The sequence below is a fragment of the Limulus polyphemus genome, unplaced genomic scaffold, assembly GCF_000517525.1.
Source record: "Limulus polyphemus unplaced genomic scaffold, Limulus_polyphemus-2.1.2 Scaffold2095, whole genome shotgun sequence".
Lineage (NCBI taxonomy): Eukaryota > Metazoa > Arthropoda > Merostomata > Xiphosura > Limulidae > Limulus > Limulus polyphemus.
In genome coordinates this window covers 58,313-68,754 of record NW_013667705.1, presented here as the reverse complement: position 1 = coordinate 68,754, position 10,442 = coordinate 58,313, and the positions used below count along the sequence as shown (strand labels likewise).

The following is a 10,442-nucleotide window of genomic DNA, read 5'->3' as shown; positions in this document are numbered from 1 at the left end:
ACAACAGAAACTGATTATCAGGACTAGAGGAAACTGATTATTAATCACGCACAACAGAAACTGATTATCAGGACTAGAGGAAACGGATTATTAACCACGCACAACAGAAACTGATTATCAGGACTAGAGGAAACGGATTATTAACCACGCACAACAGAAACTGATTATCAGGACTAGAGGAAAGTGATTATCAGGACTAGACTTGAGGAAACTGATTATTAACCACGCACAACAGAAACTGATTATCAGGACTAGAGGAAAATGATTATCAGGACTAGAGGAAACTGATTATTAACCACGCACAACAGAAACCAGATAAAAGACCTAGCTACTGTTATATTTATTTGTTTGTTTTGGAATTTCGCGCAAAGCTACACGAGGGCTATCTGCGCTAACCGTCCCTAATTTAGCAATGTAAGACTAGAGGAAAGGCAGTAGTCATCACCACCAACTCTTGGGCTACTCTTTTACCAACGAAAAATGGGATTAACCGTCACATTGTAATGCCCCCACGGCTGAAAGGGCGAGCATGTTTAGTGTGACGGGGATTCGAACCCGCGACCCTCAGATTGCGAGTCTAGTGCTCTAACCACCTGGCCATGCCGGGCCTCATGTTACAAAAAGAGATTTCTTTCTTGCTTTATATACTATTTCATAACGAAAATATATTGTAACTTTCAAGAAATGAGAAACAGCAAAATAAACTGTGATATACATGTGTGAAGTAACTTCTGCTAAAATAGAGTAAATATTGTCAGTCCCAAAACACACTTCCTTACAAGGAATAAGTAAAAAACCAACCTTCATGAGGAGGAGAAAACGAAGGCTCCGAACTGGAGTCAGGTGGACTGTCAGGTAAACACAGGCTAAGGAAAGATATGAATAACTTATTAATATTACTTCCTTCAAATACAAGAATAGTATATTTAAAACATCTATTTTTTAGCATACTGTGTATTAAAACATCTATTTTTAACATACTGTGTATTAAAACATCTATTTTTTTAACATACTGTGTATTAAAACATCTATTTTTTAACATACTGTGTATTAAAACATCTATTTTTTAACATACTGTGTATTAAAACATCTATTTTTTAACATACTGTGTATTAAAACATCTATTTTTTAACATACTGTGTATTAAAACATCTATTTTAACATACTGTGTATTAAAACATCTATTTTTTAACATACTGTGTGTATTACAACACATATTTTTTAACATACTGTGTGTGTTACAACATCAATTTTTAACATACTGTGTATTAAAACATCTATTTTTTTAACATACTGTGTGTGTTACAACATCTATTTTTTAACATACCGTGTGTTAAAACATCTATTTTTTAACATACTGTGTGTAAGGCTCTGAAGGAAGATGTAGTACATATATATATTATTTTCTAGAAAGAAGTATATCTCGAAATTAGGGTCTTTTCAAACAGGTAAGTTTCTGTAAATCTAAACGCAACGACTGAAACAAATTATATTATATTCTTATACGAAATAACAAACATTTGTGGTGATTTTCTCAAATAGTGCAATTATTTGAAGTATTTCAAAAACTTTCGTGATAGTTGGCAAAAGACAAAATGTATTGCAAGGAAGTCTGCACTAACTCACTTATCCGTTGTAATAATATATATATATTCGTTCCATGAAATCACAGAGGGCAGGTAAATCGTGTGGCGAATCGCAAACACATTCCGCCACGAAACCAACCGATTTTGTTTTCAACAAAAATTTTCATTATTAAATCACAGCCCAATGAAGGCCACGGCTTAAGTATAAAAAAATGCCTTTTCTTTAAGTCATACATACATAATTTATAATTAGAAATAAATCAAGACTTTAGTTCATTAAAGTAAATTAGGTAACAAACTATCTTATCGTTATCATAAACCATGATAAGTACTGTAGACATGGATACAAAATATGGATTTGTAGCTTGAGAAAATAATGTAGACACTACTTCCAGCCTAGTTTGTTTACATTATTCAGAGTCCCTAGTTGTAGACTTGAAAATATAATCTTTACATATTGATTGAACTTGTAAATTTCTGAGTAGTCAGTTTCTGGTTAACATTTTGATATTTTTTTAAACATTAGTCTATTTTAGCGCAAAGCTTCGCAATAGGCTATGTGTGCTCTCTCCACCACGGGAATCGAACGCCGTATTCTAGCGTTTTAAGTCCATAAACTTACCACTGACTTACTTGTGGAACCACAGTAGTATGATTATTTATAATTTTATGTTGCTTGAACATAATAATTTTTTTCTATTGTCTTTTAAACTATGCAGAAATGGATCGCGGACTTACAATCCCCATTTCAAGAAAGCATACTCTAATATTATCGTAGATGGCTATATAGTTTGTGTCGGTTGGCGTTTGATTATATTTCATATTTTCCTTTAGCATTATATTAAATTAAGAAACCAAAGCATTTCCGTTTATAATGTAATGTTACAAACACATGCATAAAACATTTCAAAATGTACACTGAGTACGTGAGTAGTGCTAAACTACATGAAAAAAATATGATAATGAACATTTTTAAAAGTTTTTTTTTTTATATACGAGAGAAGCTGACCGTTGTGACACTGAACAGCTCACACTCCGGATGTGATTGGGTGCTTCTCTCACAGTGGCAACATTAACAGGAGGAAAGCTGTAGTAACTGGAAACAACACCATCATCTATGGTTGAAACACTCTTGTGTAGATTTCCTGGTCCTGAAGACGATAATACGGAAGAATTGACGGTGTTTAGGCTAGGTGTGTTTGTCTGGTTCTGGATGGAAATAGTGTTCGCCCTAGTCAATTGGGGCTCCGTGGGCTTGGCGCCACTGTTCACCAGAGCTTCATGAAAGTAGCTGTTTAAATAATACGTTTATTTTTTTACAAATCAGTTTTGCTTTATTTTCATTGTAATGATTTACTACACCTTAATATACATGTACGGAATGCATGAGTATTTTTATCTACTAAAAATATGTCGTCACGAAACACACACATACATTGTATTGTGCTAAATTTAAGATATGTCTATAACGATAGCATATTGTACAATTAATATAAATAACTAGAGTAAAATCTGATTTAATAAACTTTGTATATTTTTTTTTAGTAAACTAAACTGTGTAAGATGAAAGCACACAATGAATAGTAGTATCAAGTATAAATATGAAATAAGTACGTTAAACTTGTACATCCGTATAAAAGTCCCGAATTGAATCATTTCATAGTTAACTCATAGGAAAGTAATGTAATTTCAAACTTTCTACACACGACTTGCATGTTCAATTTTAAAAGCTGCCTGGGGTTTGAGCCTTACTTTAATCAAACTGCTACAAAACATCAGCGTTAGCCTCAAACTGCTTTATCGTTTGTTATCACATGATTCATTTATTCGCGTTTTTGAAAGATTTATTACACATACCAAAATAAGCAGTACAGAAACATATTTTTTTGGCTAAGTATTATGTAGGTTATTGAAGCCAGAACTGTTAATCACACTTCACTGGCTTTCTGTAACTTAACAAAAAATAAATAATAATAACTTCGTTCAAATTCTCAAATAGATGTTTTTGGATTCAGTTTGTAATTTACTTATAATGACTTATGGATACAATTTTAAACTGAAATTCGGACAACAATAATAAAAACAACTGATACACACCTAATACACACACACTTAATACTCGTTGACTTTATTTTAATATATTTACTAGTTTGTTTGTTGAATTTCGCGTAAGGCTACTCGAGGGTTCTCTGCGCTAGCCCTCCCTATCTTAGAAGTGATAGATTGGAGGGAAGTTAATTACTAAACACCACCCACCGCCAACTCTTGGACTACTTTAATCGAATAGTTGGGATGACCATCATATAACAACACCCCAGCGGCTGAAAAGACGAGCGTGTTCGGTGTTTGCGTGTCGAGCGCCCTAGCCACCAGGCCGTGCCGGGTCGAATTTTACTAATACTAGCATAAAATACCCGCGCTCCGCTACAAGATTCAAAGGGCCCCTCATGATTCATAGAGCCCTAATGTACCGGTCTATCTCCTCCATATGCCCAATTAGTTATATAGCTACTCCACGGGGCCCGTCCCTGCAAATAAATTCCAGTAAAACACTCGCCCGTGGTACCCGAACATGTGTGCCACGTTTGGCTACCTGGTGAAACGAAACGAAAGTTCCGTATGGGTGTTTTCGTCGATGACCTGGAAGGGTAGTCAGGTCACGTCAAAGATCTTTATCGTTGTTCAGGTCCGAGGTGACCTTGGGGAGGGGGGTTCAATATTTGTTAGACAGATAGTGAATGAGGATATGCACACAGTTTCAAACATTGCGCCACCGGGACCACTACAAGGTCCGGGAACACAAAATCCGATGCCAGATTCGGTTCAGTGACCCTAAAAATCATAATGGCTAGATTACCTTCCGGGGGCGTTTATGCCTCCCTTGGTAGGGGGCTTCGCTACATAGAAAAGGATACTCCCGAGCCACCCTGAGTTAGCCTGTCAAGTTTGGTTCTAATAGCTCCACAACTGTGGAAAACCAATAAATTCACAAAGTGGATAAATATAGGATTATTGATGCAAATCAATAGTCTGGAACTGTTGCATGCAAAATTCATAAAGAATAAAACTGATTATATAAGATTTATTTTCTATTTATTTAATTCGTACGTCGAAATTCCAGAATCAGCTTCAGTAATTTTAATATTATGAAATTTCATCGACAGTCTGCTAATAAAAATACTTACAACTAGCTGGAGTACACGTCCCCTGGAAGGAAGTTATGTAAATTCATGATTAATGAAAATTATCTTAGGATATGAAAAATTGCTTCCCTTATATGTAAGTGTAAAAAAAAAAAACAACAACAAAAACGCGATTTTGCTTGTATCTCCGCATTGATCCAACAAACCTTCATGTCAAATTTGGTGAAGATCCATCAACAGGGGGCGAAGTAGTGTTAATAAACATAAAATGGCCCATAAAAACTGCAAAACACAAAACTGAAAATTTGTACGTATCTCCCCATGGATCCAACGAACTTCCATACCAAATTTGGTGAAAATCCATCAACAGGGGGTGGGGTGGTGGTGAAAAACTAAAAAACGCCTATAAAAACTGCAAAACGCAAAATACAGAACAGAAATTTTGTATGTACCCTCGCATGGACCTAATGAACCTCCATACCAATGTTGGTGAAGATCCACCCACACCCTGCGAAGTAGTTACATGGACAGACAACAGACACTACTATTATATTTATAATAATGTGAAATCAGAACCTCAAAAAGGTTTATTAGTTCATATAAAAGTTATAGTATTTTATATTTGTTTTTTCTTCGACTATGGCTTAAACCATTGGGGATTATACTACAAATGACTTCTTAAGCAAGAAACTAAGTAACGATTTTCGAAATAATGAAATGTGTGGCTTAGCAACTGAACAAAACAAAACAACCAATGATGTTACACAGGTTCACCTTATTACTCTATTTTATATTTATTAACTATTTAAATAACCTATTTAAACTAACTCACTAGCTTTAGTTTACATACACATACATGGTTCAGAAGGTTTTATAGCTGAACACCATGTTAATCAATCATGTTTAGTATCATTAATTCATGTGCCATATAAAACAGGGACAGCATTGAAAGATTATTTGTCTTTTATTAATTAGTAAACAGAAGCAATTCTATAGCCTTAATAAACGATGTTAATGATTCCTTGGAAAGTAACATTCTAATGAAGCTGATTATATATTTCCGCCTCAGAGGACGATTTGATAGCTTGACTGACAATATAGGTTGCTGATCAAAATTTAGTAGGCGAGGAATGTTGTAAAACATCAGTACCAGCAGAGTTTCTCAAAGCAAGTATTATCACTTAGTGGGCGAGGAATGTTGTAAAATGATAATACTTGCTTTGAGAAACTCTGCTGGTACTGATGTTTTACAACATTCCTCGCCTACTAAATGATAATACTTGCTTTGAGAAACTCTGCTGGTACTGATGTTTTACAACATTCCTCGCCTACTAAATGATAATACTTGCTTTGAGAAACTCTGCTGGTACTGATGTTTTACAACATTCCTCGCCTACTAAATGACAATACTTGCTATGAGAAACTCTGCTGGTACTGATGTTTTACAACATTCCTCGCCTACTAAATGATAATACTTGCTTTGAGAAACTCCTCTTGTAAACACCAACATCCAACAGCATACTAGATTCCATTTAAAAGTAATTAATGCATATGAAAGTTCGCTATGAACATTTCTTAACCCATGTATTAACATGCTGTAGTGGGTCTTTTAGATACTCTAGGATATATCATAATGTTGTTGTTTTTTTCACATTCGATTTGGATCATTTCCGGTAGAGTATTTGTACATTTCGTAATGCATAATTTCAATATTTCTATATTGTACCATAAAAATCAGACTGAACCGATACGCATAATATGAATAAAATTTCTGTTGTTACCTCTCTTTTTATACTTGTGAGGTTTTAAAGCGAAAGTGATTTGTGCTAAATATAATTCGTGTCACAATAAAACATCTGTGATTCAGTCAAACAAAAATGTTTCATACAATGAATTAATTATGCTCAACTAAACATTCCAAAACATTTACCACCATGAATTCGACTTTTTTTAAACCCATTTTCTTGTGATGTTGTTTAGTCTAAAGATCATTAACACGCTGCTGAATAATACTACAGAAACAGGGAGGATTAAAAAAATAAGCACCTATTTAATACCTGTAAGTGAATTGTGGTTAATGTAAGATTAAAGGTTTAGTCGTGAAATTAAAGGTTTAATAGTAAACTGAGAACTTTTTTATTTTTATTTGTGTATCACATACCATTATGGCCATAAAACATGATACAATATGACATTTATCCAGTCTTATAAACACAATCAAATGAAGCTGTGTGGAACATAGTCAATGTCATTCTCCGCGGAACATGTGTAAACTTCTATATTTCAAAGAAAAGAAGACAGAAATTGCCAAGAGAACAATAGATGATATCCACATACATCAAAAATCAGTTGTTTTTTTTGTAACACGAATTTCTTATCGGAAAGTTTACACCAAAAATACTAAAGGACGTTCTAAAACAAACCATTTCCTGCAGACTAAGAAGAAAGGCATTTTTTTATTTATAAGATGGATAGGTATAAAGACAAATTATAGTCCTGGAACACCACATACCATTTTTATGATAGGACACAATTTACCTCAAAATAACCATTTGGTCGTTTGTTTGCTTCTTATGGCAAAGCCACATTGGACTACCTGCTGTGTACATCGTGGGGAATTGAGCCCCGAATTTTAGCTTTTAAGTTAGTAGACTTACCGCTATCACACCGAGGGAATTTTTAGAGTAAAGTCACATTGTGCTATCTGCCGTGTCGACCGCAGAAATCGAACCCGGGGTTTAAGCGTTGAAAGTCCGTGGATTTCCGCTGTCCCACAGGGTGACCTATCTGGTTGTAAAAGTTTACGTGACAACTTATAAAATTCTAAAAGTTCTTGATGTTTAGACTGAGGTATTCATAAGTTTCTTAATTACCTATTAAATCTTCTGGATGAGGACAACATTCCGTCATCAAATGACACCGAATACACGATCAGAGTTTCTTGCTTTTTACACATACAGAATGATGGTTGTTGAATGTTGATTTAAATACTAAAACCTTCTTTTCCGTTAAAACTTATGTACTTTAGAATGATTGCAACAGTGATCGAAACGTCGTACCTGTTTCCTTTCTTACTGTAAAAGCTGTAACTTGTAATAGAATACTACGATCCTCTGAATTTGTTAGTAGTATGCGGAAGCTTCTCAGAACAACCATTGTTAATTTCTACACACAAGTTTACATAAAATAAAATGTTAGGTATTACAAGCAGCATTTACATAAGCACATATATAGAATGCTACGCTGGTTTTGGTAATTTCATCCTTCCTTCTTGTGTGTAATAAGTAACGTAGGCGATAAGGCTACCGTGTATTACCGCTATAGCTATAGATTGCACATTATACGGTGTTCGTCACTACTGTTAGACGTATAGTTTATATAATAGTCAACGATTCTGGACTTTGTGCAGCTATAATAACATAGCTTCATGAAGTTGTTTTCGTCTTATGAAGATAGTAAAGTTAACACCCTGTTATTATGTCATAAATTCGATGTCAAGCCAAGTGTAACATAACCTAAGTTTTCGTCTCTAGAATATGGTGTCATGCAACAAGCTTGTGCTACAGGACTCTGTTATGAAAATAGGTATTGGGGGTGAAGGGGGGAGGGCTTCACGAGACTGGCATGATAAGAAGTAATTTTCATCATTCTGAATACCCTAAAACGCCTTGAAAACTTATCAACGTGTTTTAAAATAAGAAAAGCTATAAAATGTGCGTAAATACTCTTGACAAAAAATAAAATAAGCAAACCATAACAAGTGAAAACTTGTCCTCAAAGCTGAAAGCGTTTATCTCGATCATTTTTGTATAGCTTTCATCGATAAGGTTTAGCCTCTTAGAGTTCTAACACGTGTGTCTTATATTTACATGCACCAAGTCTGTACATACGTCATGCATACGTAATACAATCTTAATAATTTGTGCTAAGTTACGCTGGAGTGATACAGTATTATGTATTCATTAAAATATGATATTTTCTTCTTAAGTATTTGTACATTATCTAAATTTTCCATCATGTTTCACATGCCAAAAGTATTCGAACACGTATAGCCATAGAGGCGGAACTTAGTGAACACAAGAGGGTGTAGCCCGTCCTTGGCCTGAATAACTATTGCAGAAATTTTTCTTAATTAGATTACTACAAATATCTGTTGTAACTTGCTTTCAAAGTGGTCTCTGATGAAGACTGCAAAGTTGTGATCTAACCTTTCGAATTAACCCGGATGGCTCTGAGAACATTATAAAAAAATGAGAAACAGGATGATGGGTGGTACATTCGAAGACGTTGAAACTTTAATATAGGCTAAACATGATTTGTGGCAGGCAGTATTTCACTGGCCTGCTGACGACTAATTCGCCATAGCCCATGGAACGTCCCAATTTAAGATCCTTTGACATCTATGAACATTTAGCCGGGCATACATATTACTGATAGATTTCGTATCTAATGTGAAAAACGCAGCTCTCAAAATAATATCACCACTACAATCATGGCAGAATTGTTTAACTACCTCATCTAGACATTTGCTCGGTCATTAATTTAGAATTGTGTAAGGAAGCTCTTATTTCTCCACGAAATACACGGCCAATCATTAATATTTCAGTGCTGAAGAGCTTTGCACTCATCAAAAGAGTGCCATTAATATTAAGAATTACATAAGAATTGTGTATTCCAGCCATTCCAAAACAACCAAATCAATGGAATTCACACGGATTACAATTCTCACAGTTGGTAATCATTGACATGTGTCCAAATTGGATGTTACAACTACTTGAAGACCACTTATGGCTCTTATTTACAGTTTTAACAAGTAAACACTTGCTACGTTACTTTGGCTAGCTTGAACGCATCCTTAGATGTTGTACCGAGAACTTCCTTATACTGTTGGGCTCGTGAAGAATAAATTGCTTGTGTACAGTCCCCTGGTGGGTTAGGGAAAAGTTTACTGACTTGCAACACTCAAAATCGGGTATGATTCTCCGCGGTGGACTGAGAGCAAAAATGTGTTTTTGGTAAAAAAAAACAAAAACAATAACAAATAGCTCGTTGCCACGTATTGCGACATTTCGGACATTAATGTTCTGCATAAGTAGTGACCTCTATTTTATCCTATATACAAAATTAGTATCTCAACCCTGTTACTCAAGTGATTCTGTGCTCGAGTTTCCTTGGAGAGCTTGCTGGAGTGTTCATGCCAGGAACAGTTCACATGTTTTTCTAAGTTATGCATTACTGCATATATGCTTATTCAAAATTAAATATGTATAAAAGTGTGCAATGCATATGTATGATATTATGCAAACGTGAGTTTTGTAGACTGTACCATGAGTTGTAAACAGCCTTGTATACATGCATAATAGTTCAAACGTTTTACCATTAAACATTTCTTACATCTGTAAGTTATTTTTTCACGCTTTTCAAAAACATACAAAACATAGACACCGTGAAAGTTACGTTGAAAACGTATACATTCTTTCACATATCTTACTTTTCGCTGAAAACTTATTTTATTTAATTATTCGCTACTACCCACTTTAGAGAGTTATTTTGTTCGTGTACTAATACATTGTACTTCGTAACATATAGTTACTCAGCAAAAACTAATCCTAGTGATTTTATGATTTTTTTATTTATCGTATTTCTAAACATTAAGAATTAAAATTAATTTTCACTTTTTCTTCAACCTTCATAAATAGGAGCGTTTGCTCAT

At 34.5% G+C, this 10,442-nt stretch overlaps 1 protein-coding gene across 1 annotated transcript in view; it reads right to left on the bottom strand.

Moving 5' to 3' along the window:
- LOC106465922 (myelin regulatory factor-like) overlaps positions 1-10,442 on the bottom strand; it is a 105,773-nt gene that overhangs the window by 52,192 nt on the left and 43,139 nt on the right. Inside the window, exons 2-3 of the mRNA XM_022393875.1 lie at positions 2,596-2,877; positions 802-866 (exon numbers count right to left, since the gene is read on the bottom strand). The gene's annotated coding sequence lies outside the window, so the exon portion shown is untranslated. The remainder of the gene's footprint in view (positions 1-801; positions 867-2,595; positions 2,878-10,442) is intronic.